This window comes from Astatotilapia calliptera, chromosome 18, assembly GCF_964374335.1.
Source record: "Astatotilapia calliptera chromosome 18, fAstCal68.1, whole genome shotgun sequence".
Taxonomy (NCBI): Eukaryota; Metazoa; Chordata; class Actinopteri; order Cichliformes; family Cichlidae; genus Astatotilapia; species Astatotilapia calliptera.
The window spans coordinates 30,900,331-30,917,431 of NC_137439.1; positions in this window are offsets into that span (position 1 = coordinate 30,900,331).

Genomic DNA, 17,101 nt, shown 5'->3' on the forward strand with positions numbered 1-17,101 from the left:
TCATTATGTGAATAACTTGGAAATCTTAGCTCAAACAGCTGCAAAACCTGTTTTCCCAGCACGGGAACCTTGAGTTCTATAAGATAAAGCCATAAACATGTGTATCCGAGTCTTCTATCAAAAGTTACAGCTATTTCTATGAAGTTGTACAAAAACGCTTTCTTTCACCAAGACAGTGCGTTTCTCACTGTTACATGCATTTGAATGGGGAACTCGACCGAAACAAAGTATAGGTTTTCATTATGTGAATAACTTGGAAATCTTAGCTCAAACAGCTGCAAAACCTGTTTTCCCAGCACGGGAACCTTGAGTTCTATAAGATAAAGCCATAAACATGTGTATCCGAGTCTTCTATCAAAAGTTACAGCTATTTCTATGAAGTTGTACAAAAACGCTTTCTTTCGCCAAGACAGTGCGTTTCTCACTGTTACATGCATTTGAATGGGGAACTCGACCGAAACAAAGTATAGGTTTTCATTATGTGAATAACTTGGAAATCTTAGCTCAAACAGCTGCAAAACCTGTTTTCCCAGCACGGGAACCTTGAGTTCTATAAGATAAAGCCATAAACATGTGTATCCGAGTCTTCTATCAAAAGTTACAGCTATTTCTATGAAGTTGTACAAAAACGCTTTCTTTCGCCAAGACAGTGCGTTTCTCACTGTTACATGCATTTGAATGGGGAACTCGACCGAAACAAAGTATAGGTTTTCATTATGTGAATAACTTGGAAATCTTAGCTCAAACAGCTGCAAAACCTGTTTTCCCAGCACGGGAACCTTGAGTTCTATAAGATAAAGCCATAAACATGTGTATCCGAGTCTTCTATCAAAAGTTACAGCTATTTATATGAAGTTGTACAAAAACGCTTTCTTTCGCCAAGACAGTGCGTTTCTCACTGTTACATGCATTTGAATGGGGAACTCGACCGAAACAAAGTATAGGTTTTCATTATGTGAATAACTTGGAAATCTTAGCTCAAACAGCTGCAAAACCTGTTTTCCCAGCACGGGAACCTTGAGTTCTATAAGATAAAGCCATAAACATGTGTATCCGAGTCTTCTATCAAAAGTTACAGCTATTTATATGAAGTTGTACAAAAAGGCTTCCTTTCGCCAAGACAGTGCGTTTCTCACTGTTACATGCATTTGAATGGGGAACTCGACCGAAACAAAGTATAAGTTTTCATTATGTGAATAACTTGGAAATCTTAGCTCAAACAGCTGCAAAACCTGTTTTCCCAGCACGGGAACCTTGAGTTCTATAAGATAAAGCCATAAACATGTGTATCCGAGTCTTCTATCAAAAGTTACAGCTATTTATATGAAGTTGTACAAAAACGCTTTCTTTCGCCAAGACAGTGCGTTTCTCACTGTTACATGCATTTGAATGGGGATCTCGACCGAAACAAAGTATAGGTTTTCATTATGTGAATAACTTGGAAATCTTAGCTCAAACAGCTGCAAAACCTGTTTTCCCAGCACGGGAACCTTGAGTTCTATAAGATAAAGCCATAAACATGTGTATCCGAGTCTTCTATCAAAAGTTACAGCTATTTCTATGAAGTTGTACAAAAACGCTTTCTTTCGCCAAGACAGTGCGTTTCTCACTGTTACATGCATTTGAATGGGGAACTCGACCGAAACAAAGTATAGGTTTTCATTATGTGAATAACTTGGAAATCTTAGCTCAAACAGCTGCAAAACCTGTTTTCCCAGCACGGGAACCTTGAGTTCTATAAGATAAAGCCATAAACATGTGTATCCGAGTCTTCTATCAAAAGTTACAGCTATTTCTATGAAGTTGTACAAAAACGCTTTCTTTCGCCAAGACAGTGCGTTTCTCACTGTTACCTGCATTTGAATGGGGAAGTCGACCGAAACAAAGTATAGGTTTTCATTATGTGAATAACTTGGAAATCTTAGCTCAAACAGCTGCAAAACCTGTTTTCCCAGCACGGGAACCTTGAGTTCTATAAGATAAAGCCATAAACATGTGTATCCGAGTCTTCTATCAAAAGTTACAGCTATTTATATGAAGTTGTACAAAAACGCTTTCTTTCGCCAAGACAGTGCGTTTCTCACTGTTACATGCATTTGAATGGGGATCTCGACCGAAACAAAGTATAGGTTTTCATTATGTGAATAACTTGGAAATCTTAGCTCAAACAGCTGCAAAACCTGTTTTCCCAGCACGGGAACCTTGAGTTCTATAAGATAAAGCCATAAACATGTGTATCCGAGTCTTCTATCAAAAGTTACAGCTATTTCTATGAAGTTGTACAAAAACGCTTTCTTTCGCCAAGACAGTGCGTTTCTCACTGTTACATGCATTTGAATGGGGAACTCGACCGAAACAAAGTATAGGTTTTCATTATGTGAATAACTTGGAAATCTTAGCTCACACAGCTGCAAAACCTGTTTCCCAGCACGGGAACCTTGAGTTCTATAAGATAAAGCCATAAACATGTGTATCCGAGTCTTCTATCAAAAGTTACAGCTATTTCTATGAAGTTGTACAAAAACGCTTTCTTTCACCAAGACAGTGCGTTTCTCACTGTTACATGCATTTGAATGGGGAAGTCGACCGAAACAAAGTATAGGTTTTCATTATGTGAATAACTTGGAAATCTTAGCTCAAACAGCTGCAAAACCTGTTTTCCCAGCACGGGAACCTTGAGTTCTATAAGATAAAGCCATAAACATGTGTATCCGAGTCTTCTATCAAAAGTTACAGCTATTTCTATGAAGTTGTACAAAAACGCTTTCTTTCGCCAAGACAGTGCGTTTCTCACTGTTACATGCATTTGAATGGGGAACTCGACCGAAACAAAGTATAGGTTTTCATTATGTGAATAACTTGGAAATCTTAGCTCAAACAGCTGCAAAACCTGTTTTCCCAGCACGGGAACCTTGAGTTCTATAAGATAAAGCCATAAACATGTGTATCCGAGTCTTCTATCAAAAGTTACAGCTATTTCTATGAAGTTGTACAAAAACGCTTTCTTTCGCCAAGACAGTGCGTTTCTCACTGTTACATGCATTTGAATGGGGAACTCGACCGAAACAAAGTATAGGTTTTCATTATGTGAATAACTTGGAAATCTTAGCTCAAACAGCTGCAAAACCTGTTTTCCCAGCACGGGAACCTTGAGTTCTATAAGATAAAGCCATAAACATGTGTATCCGAGTCTTCTATCAAAAGTTACAGCTATTTCTATGAAGTTGTACAAAAACGCTTTCTTTCGCCAAGACAGTGCGTTTCTCACTGTTACATGCATTTGAATGGGGAAGTCGACCGAAACAAAGTATAGGTTTTCATTATGTGAATAACTTGGAAATCTTAGCTCAAACAGCTGCAAAACCTGTTTTCCCAGCACGGGAACCTTGAGTTCTATAAGATAAAGCCATAAACATGTGTATCCGAGTCTTCTATCAAAAGTTACAGCTATTTATATGAAGTTGTACAAAAACGCTTTCTTTCGCCAAGACAGTGCGTTTCTCACTGTTACATGCATTTGAATGGGGATCTCGACCGAAACAAAGTATAGGTTTTCATTATGTGAATAACTTGGAAATCTTAGCTCAAACAGCTGCAAAACCTGTTTTCCCAGCACGGGAACCTTGAGTTCTATAAGATAAAGCCATAAACATGTGTATCCGAGTCTTCTATCAAAAGTTACAGCTATTTCTATGAAGTTGTACAAAAACGCTTTCTTTCGCCAAGACAGTGCGTTTCTCACTGTTACATGCATTTGAATGGGGAACTCGACCGAAACAAAGTATAGGTTTTCATTATGTGAATAACTTGGAAATCTTAGCTCAAACAGCTGCAAAACCTGTTTCCCAGCACGGGAACCTTGAGTTCTATAAGATAAAGCCATAAACATGTGTATCCGAGTCTTCTATCAAAAGTTACAGCTATTTCTATGAAGTTGTACAAAAACGCTTTCTTTCACCAAGACAGTGCGTTTCTCACTGTTACATGCATTTGAATGGGGAACTCGACCGAAACAAAGTATAGGTTTTCATTATGTGAATAACTTGGAAATCTTAGCTCAAACAGCTGCAAAACCTGTTTTCCCAGCACGGGAACCTTGAGTTCTATAAGATAAAGCCATAAACATGTGTATCCGAGTCTTCTATCAAAAGTTACAGCTATTTCTATGAAGTTGTACAAAAACGCTTTCTTTCGCCAAGACAGTGCGTTTCTCACTGTTACATGCATTTGAATGGGGAACTAGACCGAAACAAAGTATAGGTTTTCATTATGTGAATAACTTGGAAATCTTAGCTCAAACAGCTGCAAAACCTGTTTTCCCAGCACGGGAACCTTGAGTTCTATAAGATAAAGCCATAAACATGTGTATCCAAGTCTTCTATCAAAAGTTACAGCTATTTCTATGAAGTTGTACAAAAACGCTTTCTTTCGCCAAGACAGTGCGTTTCTCACTGTTACATGCATTTGAATGGGGAAGTCGACCGAAACAAAGTATAGGTTTTCATTATGTGAATAACTTGGAAATCTTAGGTCAAACAGCTGCAAAACCTGTTTTCCCAGCACGGGAACCTTGAGTTCTATAAGATAAAGCCATAAACATGTGTATCCGAGTCTTCTATCAAAAGTTACAGCTATTTATATGAAGTTGTACAAAAACGCTTTCTTTCGCCAAGACAGTGCGTTTCTCACTGTTACATGCATTTGAATGGGGATCTCGACCGAAACAAAGTATAGGTTTTCATTATGTGAATAACTTGGAAATCTTAGCTCAAACAGCTGCAAAACCTGTTTTCCCAGCACGGGAACCTTGAGTTCTATAAGATAAAGCCATAAACATGTGTATCTCAGTCTTCTATCAAAAGTTACAGCTATTTCTATGAAGTTGTACAAAAACGCTTTCTTTCGCCAAGACAGTGCGTTTCTCACTGTTACATGCATTTGAATGGGGAACTCGACCGAAACAAACTATAGGTTTTCATTATGTGAATAACTTGGAAATCTTAGCTCACACAGCTGCAAAACCTGTTTTCCCAGCACGGGAACCTTGAGTTCTATAAGATAAAGCCATAAACATGTGTATCCGAGTCTTCTATCAAAAGTTACAGCTATTTCTATGAAGTTGTACAAAAACGCTTTCTTTCGCCAAGACAGTGCGTTTCTCACTGTTACATGCATTTGAATGGGGATCTCGACCGAAACAAAGTATAAGTTTTCATTATGTGAATAACTTGGAAATCTTAGCTCAAACAGCTGCAAAACCTGTTTTCCCAGCACGGGAACCTTGAGTTCTATAAGATAAAGCCATAAACATGTGTATCCGAGTCTTCTATCAAAAGTTACAGCTATTTCTATGAAGTTGTACAAAAACGCTTTCTTTCGCCAAGACAGTGCGTTTCTCACTGTTACATGCATTTGAATGGGGATCTCGACCGAAACAAAGTATAGGTTTTCATTATGTGAATAACTTGGAAATCTTAGCTCAAACAGCTGCAAAACCTGTTTTCCCAGCACGGGAACCTTGAGTTCTATAAGATAAAGCCATAAACATGTGTATCCGAGTCTTCTATCAAAAGTTACAGCTATTTCTATGAAGTTGTACAAAAACGCTTTCTTTCGCCAAGACAGTGCGTTTCTCACTGTTACATGCATTTGAATGGGGAACTCGACCGAAACAAAGTATAGGTTTTCATTATGTGAATAACTTGGAAATCTTAGCTCAAACAGCTGCAAAACCTGTTTCCCAGCACGGGAACCTTGAGTTCTATAAGATAAAGCCATAAACATGTGTATCCGAGTCTTCTATCAAAAGTTACAGCTATTTATATGAAGTTGTACAAAAACGCTTTCTTTCGCCAAGACAGTGCGTTTCTCACTGTTACATGCATTTGAATGGGGAACTCGACCGAAACAAAGTATAGGTTTTCATTATGTGAATAACTTGGAAATCTTAGCTCAAACATCTGCAAATCCTGTTTTCCCAGCACGGGAACCTTGAGTTCTATAAGATAAAGCCATAAACATGTGTATCCGAGTCTTCTATCAAAAGTTACAGCTATTTCTATGAAGTTGTACAAAAACGCTTTCTTTCGCCAAGACAGTGCGTTTCTCACTGTTACATGCATTTGAATGGGGAAGTCGACCGAAACAAAGTATAGGTTTTCATTATGTGAATAACTTGGAAATCTTAGCTCAAACAGCTGCAAAACCTGTTTTCCCAGCACGGGAACCTTGAGTTCTATAAGATAAAGCCATAAACATGTGTATCCGAGTCTTCTATCAAAAGTTACAGCTATTTCTATGAAGTTGTACAAAAACGCTTTCTTTCGCCAAGACAGTGCGTTTCTCACTGTTACATGCATTTGAATGGGGAACTCGACCGAAACAAAGTATAGGTTTTCATTATGTGAATAACTTGGAAATCTTAGCTCAAACAGCTGCAAAACCTCTTTTCCCAGCACGGGAACCTTGAGTTCTATAAGATAAAGCCATAAACATGTGTATCCGAGTCTTCTATCAAAAGTTACAGCTATTTCTATGAAGTTGTACAAAAACGCTTTCTTTCGCCGAGACAGTGCGTTTCTCACTGTTACATGCATTTGAATGGGGAACTCGACCGAAACAAAGTATAGGTTTTCATTATGTGAATAACTTGGAAATCTTAGGTCAAACAGCTGCAAAACCTGTTTTCCCAGCACGGGAACCTTGAGTTCTATAAGATAAAGCCATAAACATGTGTATCCGAGTCTTCTATCAAAAGTTACAGCTATTTCTATGAAGTTGTACAAAAACGCTTTCTTTCGCCAAGACAGTGCGTTTCTCACTGTTACATGCATTTGAATGGGGAACTCGACCGAAAGAAAGTATAGGTTTTCATTATGTGAATAACTTGGAAATCTTAGCTCAAACAGCTGCAAAACCTGTTTTCCCAGCACGGGAACCTTGAGTTCTATAAGATAAAGCCATAAACATGTGTATCCGAGTCTTCTATCAAAAGTTACAGCTATTTCTATGAAGTTGTACAAAAACGCTTTCTTTCGCCAAGACAGTGCGTTTCTCACTGTTACATGCATTTGAATGGGGAACTCGACCGAAACAAAGTATAGGTTTTCATTATGTGAATAACTTGGAAATCTTAGCTCAAACAGCTGCAAAACCTGTTTTCCCAGCACGGGAACCTTGAGTTCTATAAGATAAAGCCATAAACATGTGTATCCGAGTCTTCTATCAAAAGTTACAGCTATTTCTATGAAGTTGTACAAAAACGCTTTCTTTCGCCAAGACAGTGCGTTTCTCACTGTTACATGCATTTGAATGGGGAACTCGACCGAAACAAAGTATAGGTTTTCATTATGTGAATAACTTGGAAATCTTAGCTCAAACAGCTGCAAAACCTGTTTTCCCAGCACGGGAACCTTGAGTTCTATAAGATAAAGCCATAAACATGTGTATCCGAGTCTTCTATCAAAAGTTACAGCTATTCATATGAAGTTGTACAAAAACGCTTTCTTTCGCCAAGACAGTGCGTTTCTCACTGTTACATGCATTTGAATGGGGAACTCGACCGAAACAAAGTATAAGTTTTCATTATGTGAATAACTTGGAAATCTTAGCTCAAACAGCTGCAAAACCTGTTTTCCCAGCACGGAGACCTTGAGTTCTATAATATAAAGCCATAAACATGTTTGTCTGAGTCTTCTATCAAAAGTTACAGCTATTTATATGAAGTTGTACAAAAACGCTTTCTTTCGCCAAGACAGTGCGTTTCTCACTGTTACATGCATTTGAATGGGGAAGTCGACCGAAACAAAGTATAAGTTTTCATTATGTGAATAACTTGGAAATCTTAGCTCAAACAGCTGCAAAACCTGTTTTCCCAGCACGGAGACCTTGAGTTCTATAAGATAAAGCCATAAACATGTTTGTCTGAGTCTTCTATCAAAAGTTACAGCTATTTATATGAAGTTGTACAAAAACGCTTTCTTTCGCCAAGACAGTGCGTTTCTCACTGTTACATGCATTTGAATGGGGAAGTCGACCGAAACAAAGTATAGGTTTTCATTATGTGAATAACTTGGAAATCTTAGCTCAAACAGCTGCAAAACCTGTTTTCCCAGCACGGGAACCTTGAGTTCTATAAGATAAAGCCATAAACATGTGTATCCGAGTCTTCTATCAAAAGTTACAGCTATTTCTATGAAGTTGTACAAAAACGCTTTCTTTCGCCAAGACAGTGCGTTTCTCACTGTTACATGCATTTGAATGGGGAACTCGACCGAAACAAAGTATAGGTTTTCATTATGTGAATAACTTGGAAATCTTAGCTCAAACAGCTGCAAAACCTGCTTTCCCAGCACGGGAACCTTGAGTTCTATAAGATAAAGCCATAAACATGTGTATCCGAGTCTTCTATCAAAAGTTACAGCTATTTATATGAAGTTGTACAAAAACGCTTTCTTTCGCCAAGACAGTGCGTTTCTTACTGTTACATGCATTTGAATGGGGATCTCGACCGAAACAAAGTATAGGTTTTCATTATGTGAATAACTTGGAAATCTTAGCTCAAACAGCTGCAAAACCTGTTTTCCCAGCACGGGAACCTTGAGTTCTATAAGATAAAGCCATAAACATGTGTATCCGAGTCTTCTATCAAAAGTTACAGCTATTTCTATGAAGTTGTACAAAAACGCTTTCTTTCGCCAAGACAGTGCGTTTCTCACTGTTACATGCATTTGAATGGGGATCTCGACCGAAACAAAGTATAGGTTTTCATTATGTGAATAACTTGGAAATCTTAGCTCAAACAGCTGCAAAACCTGTTTTCCCAGCACGGGAACCTTGAGTTCTATAAGATAAAGCCATAAACATGTGTATCCGAGTCTTCTATCAAAAGTTACAACTATTTCTATGAAGTTGTACAAAAACGCTTTCTTTCGCCAAGACAGTGCGTTTCTCACTGTTACATGCATTTGAATGGGGAACTCGACCGAAACAAAGTATAGGTTTTCATTATGTGAATAACTTGGAAATCTTAGCTCAAACAGCTGCAAAACCTGTTTTCCCAGCACGGGAACCTTGAGTTCTATAAGATAAAGCATAAACATGTGTATCCGAGTCTTCTATCAAAAGTTACAGCTATTTCTATGAAGTTGTACAAAAACGCTTTCTTTCGCCAAGACAGTGCGTTTCTCACTGTTACATGCATTTGAATGGGGAACTCGACCGAAACAAAGTATAGGTTTTCATTATGTGAATAACTTGGAAATCTTAGCTCAAACAGCTGCAAAACCTGTTTTCCCAGCACGGGAACCTTGAGTTCTATAAGATAAATCCATAAACATGTGTATCCGAGTCTTCTATCAAAAGTTACAGCTATTTCTATGAAGTTGTACAAAAACGCTTTCTTTCGCCAAGACAGTGCGTTTCTCACTGTTACATGCATTTGAATGGGGAACTCGACCGAAACAAAGTATAGGTTTTCATTATGTGAATAACTTGGAAATCTTAGCTCAAACAGCTGCAAAACCTGTTTTCCCAGCACGGGAACCTTGAGTTCTATAAGATAAAGCCATAAACATGTGTATCCGAGTCTTCTATCAAAAGTTACAGCTATTTCTATGAAGTTGTACAAAAACGCTTTCTTTCGCCAAGACAGTGCGTTTCTCACTGTTACATGCATTTGAATGGGGAACTCGACCGAAACAAAGTATAGGTTTTCATTATGTGAATAACTTGGAAATCTTAGCTCAAACAGCTGCAAAACCTGTTTCCCAGCACGGGAACCTTGAGTTCTATAAGATAAAGCCATAAACATGTGTATCCGAGTCTTCTATCAAAAGTTACAGCTATTTCTATGAAGTTGTACAAAAACGCTTTCTTTCACCAAGACAGTGCGTTTCTCACTGTTACATGCATTTGAATGGGGAACTCGACCGAAACAAAGTATAGGTTTTCATTATGTGAATAACTTGGAAATCTTAGCTCAAACAGCTGCAAAACCTGTTTTCCCAGCACGGGAACCTTGAGTTCTATAAGATAAAGCCATAAACATGTGTATCCGAGTCTTCTATCAAAAGTTACAGCTATTTCTATGAAGTTGTACAAAAACGCTTTCTTTCGCCAAGACAGTGCGTTTCTCACTGTTACATGCATTTGAATGGGGAACTAGACCGAAACAAAGTATAGGTTTTCATTATGTGAATAACTTGGAAATCTTAGCTCAAACAGCTGCAAAACCTGTTTTCCCAGCACGGGAACCTTGAGTTCTATAAGATAAAGCCATAAACATGTGTATCCAAGTCTTCTATCAAAAGTTACAGCTATTTCTATGAAGTTGTACAAAAACGCTTTCTTTCGCCAAGACAGTGCGTTTCTCACTGTTACATGCATTTGAATGGGGAAGTCGACCGAAACAAAGTATAGGTTTTCATTATGTGAATAACTTGGAAATCTTAGGTCAAACAGCTGCAAAACCTGTTTTCCCAGCACGGGAACCTTGAGTTCTATAAGATAAAGCCATAAACATGTGTATCCGAGTCTTCTATCAAAAGTTACAGCTATTTATATGAAGTTGTACAAAAACGCTTTCTTTCGCCAAGACAGTGCGTTTCTCACTGTTACATGCATTTGAATGGGGATCTCGACCGAAACAAAGTATAGGTTTTCATTATGTGAATAACTTGGAAATCTTAGCTCAAACAGCTGCAAAACCTGTTTTCCCAGCACGGGAACCTTGAGTTCTATAAGATAAAGCCATAAACATGTGTATCTCAGTCTTCTATCAAAAGTTACAGCTATTTCTATGAAGTTGTACAAAAACGCTTTCTTTCGCCAAGACAGTGCGTTTCTCACTGTTACATGCATTTGAATGGGGAACTCGACCGAAACAAACTATAGGTTTTCATTATGTGAATAACTTGGAAATCTTAGCTCACACAGCTGCAAAACCTGTTTTCCCAGCACGGGAACCTTGAGTTCTATAAGATAAAGCCATAAACATGTGTATCCGAGTCTTCTATCAAAAGTTACAGCTATTTCTATGAAGTTGTACAAAAACGCTTTCTTTCGCCAAGACAGTGCGTTTCTCACTGTTACATGCATTTGAATGGGGATCTCGACCGAAACAAAGTATAAGTTTTCATTATGTGAATAACTTGGAAATCTTAGCTCAAACAGCTGCAAAACCTGTTTTCCCAGCACGGGAACCTTGAGTTCTATAAGATAAAGCCATAAACATGTGTATCCGAGTCTTCTATCAAAAGTTACAGCTATTTCTATGAAGTTGTACAAAAACGCTTTCTTTCGCCAAGACAGTGCGTTTCTCACTGTTACATGCATTTGAATGGGGATCTCGACCGAAACAAAGTATAGGTTTTCATTATGTGAATAACTTGGAAATCTTAGCTCAAACAGCTGCAAAACCTGTTTTCCCAGCACGGGAACCTTGAGTTCTATAAGATAAAGCCATAAACATGTGTATCCGAGTCTTCTATCAAAAGTTACAGCTATTTCTATGAAGTTGTACAAAAACGCTTTCTTTCGCCAAGACAGTGCGTTTCTCACTGTTACATGCATTTGAATGGGGAACTCGACCGAAACAAAGTATAGGTTTTCATTATGTGAATAACTTGGAAATCTTAGCTCAAACAGCTGCAAAACCTGTTTCCCAGCACGGGAACCTTGAGTTCTATAAGATAAAGCCATAAACATGTGTATCCGAGTCTTCTATCAAAAGTTACAGCTATTTATATGAAGTTGTACAAAAACGCTTTCTTTCGCCAAGACAGTGCGTTTCTCACTGTTACATGCATTTGAATGGGGAACTCGACCGAAACAAAGTATAGGTTTTCATTATGTGAATAACTTGGAAATCTTAGCTCAAACATCTGCAAATCCTGTTTTCCCAGCACGGGAACCTTGAGTTCTATAAGATAAAGCCATAAACATGTGTATCCGAGTCTTCTATCAAAAGTTACAGCTATTTCTATGAAGTTGTACAAAAACGCTTTCTTTCGCCAAGACAGTGCGTTTCTCACTGTTACATGCATTTGAATGGGGAAGTCGACCGAAACAAAGTATAGGTTTTCATTATGTGAATAACTTGGAAATCTTAGCTCAAACAGCTGCAAAACCTGTTTTCCCAGCACGGGAACCTTGAGTTCTATAAGATAAAGCCATAAACATGTGTATCCGAGTCTTCTATCAAAAGTTACAGCTATTTCTATGAAGTTGTACAAAAACGCTTTCTTTCGCCAAGACAGTGCGTTTCTCACTGTTACATGCATTTGAATGGGGAACTCGACCGAAACAAAGTATAGGTTTTCATTATGTGAATAACTTGGAAATCTTAGCTCAAACAGCTGCAAAACCTCTTTTCCCAGCACGGGAACCTTGAGTTCTATAAGATAAAGCCATAAACATGTGTATCCGAGTCTTCTATCAAAAGTTACAGCTATTTCTATGAAGTTGTACAAAAACGCTTTCTTTCGCCGAGACAGTGCGTTTCTCACTGTTACATGCATTTGAATGGGGAACTCGACCGAAACAAAGTATAGGTTTTCATTATGTGAATAACTTGGAAATCTTAGGTCAAACAGCTGCAAAACCTGTTTTCCCAGCACGGGAACCTTGAGTTCTATAAGATAAAGCCATAAACATGTGTATCCGAGTCTTCTATCAAAAGTTACAGCTATTTCTATGAAGTTGTACAAAAACGCTTTCTTTCGCCAAGACAGTGCGTTTCTCACTGTTACATGCATTTGAATGGGGAACTCGACCGAAAGAAAGTATAGGTTTTCATTATGTGAATAACTTGGAAATCTTAGCTCAAACAGCTGCAAAACCTGTTTTCCCAGCACGGGAACCTTGAGTTCTATAAGATAAAGCCATAAACATGTGTATCCGAGTCTTCTATCAAAAGTTACAGCTATTTCTATGAAGTTGTACAAAAACGCTTTCTTTCGCCAAGACAGTGCGTTTCTCACTGTTACATGCATTTGAATGGGGAACTCGACCGAAACAAAGTATAGGTTTTCATTATGTGAATAACTTGGAAATCTTAGCTCAAACAGCTGCAAAACCTGTTTTCCCAGCACGGGAACCTTGAGTTCTATAAGATAAAGCCATAAACATGTGTATCCGAGTCTTCTATCAAAAGTTACAGCTATTTCTATGAAGTTGTACAAAAACGCTTTCTTTCGCCAAGACAGTGCGTTTCTCACTGTTACATGCATTTGAATGGGGAACTCGACCGAAACAAAGTATAGGTTTTCATTATGTGAATAACTTGGAAATCTTAGCTCAAACAGCTGCAAAACCTGTTTTCCCAGCACGGGAACCTTGAGTTCTATAAGATAAAGCCATAAACATGTGTATCCGAGTCTTCTATCAAAAGTTACAGCTATTCATATGAAGTTGTACAAAAACGCTTTCTTTCGCCAAGACAGTGCGTTTCTCACTGTTACATGCATTTGAATGGGGAACTCGACCGAAACAAAGTATAAGTTTTCATTATGTGAATAACTTGGAAATCTTAGCTCAAACAGCTGCAAAACCTGTTTTCCCAGCACGGAGACCTTGAGTTCTATAATATAAAGCCATAAACATGTTTGTCTGAGTCTTCTATCAAAAGTTACAGCTATTTATATGAAGTTGTACAAAAACGCTTTCTTTCGCCAAGACAGTGCGTTTCTCACTGTTACATGCATTTGAATGGGGAAGTCGACCGAAACAAAGTATAAGTTTTCATTATGTGAATAACTTGGAAATCTTAGCTCAAACAGCTGCAAAACCTGTTTTCCCAGCACGGAGACCTTGAGTTCTATAAGATAAAGCCATAAACATGTTTGTCTGAGTCTTCTATCAAAAGTTACAGCTATTTATATGAAGTTGTACAAAAACGCTTTCTTTCGCCAAGACAGTGCGTTTCTCACTGTTACATGCATTTGAATGGGGAAGTCGACCGAAACAAAGTATAGGTTTTCATTATGTGAATAACTTGGAAATCTTAGCTCAAACAGCTGCAAAACCTGTTTTCCCAGCACGGGAACCTTGAGTTCTATAAGATAAAGCCATAAACATGTGTATCCGAGTCTTCTATCAAAAGTTACAGCTATTTCTATGAAGTTGTACAAAAACGCTTTCTTTCGCCAAGACAGTGCGTTTCTCACTGTTACATGCATTTGAATGGGGAACTCGACCGAAACAAAGTATAGGTTTTCATTATGTGAATAACTTGGAAATCTTAGCTCAAACAGCTGCAAAACCTGCTTTCCCAGCACGGGAACCTTGAGTTCTATAAGATAAAGCCATAAACATGTGTATCCGAGTCTTCTATCAAAAGTTACAGCTATTTATATGAAGTTGTACAAAAACGCTTTCTTTCGCCAAGACAGTGCGTTTCTTACTGTTACATGCATTTGAATGGGGATCTCGACCGAAACAAAGTATAGGTTTTCATTATGTGAATAACTTGGAAATCTTAGCTCAAACAGCTGCAAAACCTGTTTTCCCAGCACGGGAACCTTGAGTTCTATAAGATAAAGCCATAAACATGTGTATCCGAGTCTTCTATCAAAAGTTACAGCTATTTCTATGAAGTTGTACAAAAACGCTTTCTTTCGCCAAGACAGTGCGTTTCTCACTGTTACATGCATTTGAATGGGGATCTCGACCGAAACAAAGTATAGGTTTTCATTATGTGAATAACTTGGAAATCTTAGCTCAAACAGCTGCAAAACCTGTTTTCCCAGCACGGGAACCTTGAGTTCTATAAGATAAAGCCATAAACATGTGTATCCGAGTCTTCTATCAAAAGTTACAACTATTTCTATGAAGTTGTACAAAAACGCTTTCTTTCGCCAAGACAGTGCGTTTCTCACTGTTACATGCATTTGAATGGGGAACTCGACCGAAACAAAGTATAGGTTTTCATTATGTGAATAACTTGGAAATCTTAGCTCAAACAGCTGCAAAACCTGTTTTCCCAGCACGGGAACCTTGAGTTCTATAAGATAAAGCATAAACATGTGTATCCGAGTCTTCTATCAAAAGTTACAGCTATTTCTATGAAGTTGTACAAAAACGCTTTCTTTCGCCAAGACAGTGCGTTTCTCACTGTTACATGCATTTGAATGGGGAACTCGACCGAAACAAAGTATAGGTTTTCATTATGTGAATAACTTGGAAATCTTAGCTCAAACAGCTGCAAAACCTGTTTTCCCAGCACGGGAACCTTGAGTTCTATAAGATAAATCCATAAACATGTGTATCCGAGTCTTCTATCAAAAGTTACAGCTATTTCTATGAAGTTGTACAAAAACGCTTTCTTTCGCCAAGACAGTGCGTTTCTCACTGTTACATGCATTTGAATGGGGAACTCGACCGAAACAAAGTATAGGTTTTCATTATGTGAATAACTTGGAAATCTTAGCTCAAACAGCTGCAAAACCTGTTTTCCCAGCACGGGAACCTTGAGTTCTATAAGATAAAGCCATAAACATGTGTATCCGAGTCTTCTATCAAAAGTTACAGTTATTTCTATGAAGTTGTACAAAAACGCTTTCTTTCGCCAAGACAGTGCGTTTCTCACTGTTACATGCATTTGAATGGGGAACTCGACCGAAACAAAGTATAGGTTTTCATTATGTGAATAACTTGGAAATCTTAGCTCAAACAGCTGCAAAACCTGTTTTCCCAGCACGGGAACCTTGAGTTCTATAAGATAAAGCCATAAACATGTGTATCCGAGTCTTCTATCAAAAGTTACAGCTATTTCTATGAAGTTGTACAAAAACGCTTTCTTTCGCCAAGACAGTGCGTTTCTCACTGTTACATGCATTTGAATGGGGAACTCGACCGAAACAAAGTATAGGTTTTCATTATGTGAATAACTTGGAAATCTTAGCTCAAACAGCTGCAAAACCTGTTTTCCCAGCACGGGAACCTTGAGTTCTATAAGATAAAGCCATAAACATGTGTATCCGAGTCTTCTATCAAAAGTTACAGCTATTTCTATGAAGTTGTACAAAAACGCTTTCTTTCGCCAAGACAGTGCGTTTCTCACTGTTACATGCATTTGAATGGGGAACTCGACCGAAACAAAGTATAGGTTTTCATTATGTGAATAACTTGGAAATCTTAGCTCAAACAGCTGCAACACCTGTTTCCCAGCACGGGAACCTTGAGTTCTATAAGATAAAGCCATAAACATGTGTATCCGAGTCTTCTATCAAAAGTTACAGCTATTTCTATGAAGTTGTAAAAAAACGCTTTCTTTCACCAAGACAGTGCGTTTCTCACTGTTACATGCATTTGAATGGGGAACTCGACCGAAACAAAGTATAGGTTTTCATTATGTGAATAACTTGGAAATCTTAGCTCAAACAGCTGCAAAACCTGTTTTCCCAGCACGGGAACCTTGAGTTCTATAAGATAAAGCCATAAACATGTGTATCCGAGTCTTCTATCAAAAGTTACAGCTATTTCTATGAAGTTGTACAAAAACGCTTTCTTTCGCCAAGACAGTGCGTTTCTCACTGTTACATGCATTTGAATGGGGATCTCGACCGAAACAAAGTATAGGTTTTCATTATGTGAATAACTTGGAAATCTTAGCTCAAACAGCTGCAAAACCTGTTTTCCCAGCACGGGAACCTTGAGTTCTATAAGATAAAGCCATAAACATGTGTATCCGAGTCTTCTATCAAAAGTTACAACTATTTCTATGAAGTTGTACAAAAACGCTTTCTTTCGCCAAGACAGTGCGTTTCTCACTGTTACATGCATTTGAATGGGGAACTTGACCGAAACAAAGTATAGGTTTTCATTATGTGAATAACTTGGAAATCTTAGCTCAAACAGCTGCAAAACCTGTTTTCCCAGCACGGGAACCTTGAGTTCTATAAGATAAAGCCATAAACATGTGTATCCGAGTCTTCTATCAAAAGTTACAGCTATTTCTATGAAGTTGTACAAAAACGCTTTCTTTCGCCAAGACAGTGCGTTTCTCACTGTTACATGCATTTGAATGGGGAACTCGACCGAAACAAAGTATAGGTTTTCATTATGTGAATAACTTGGAAATCTTAGCTCAAACAGCTGCAAA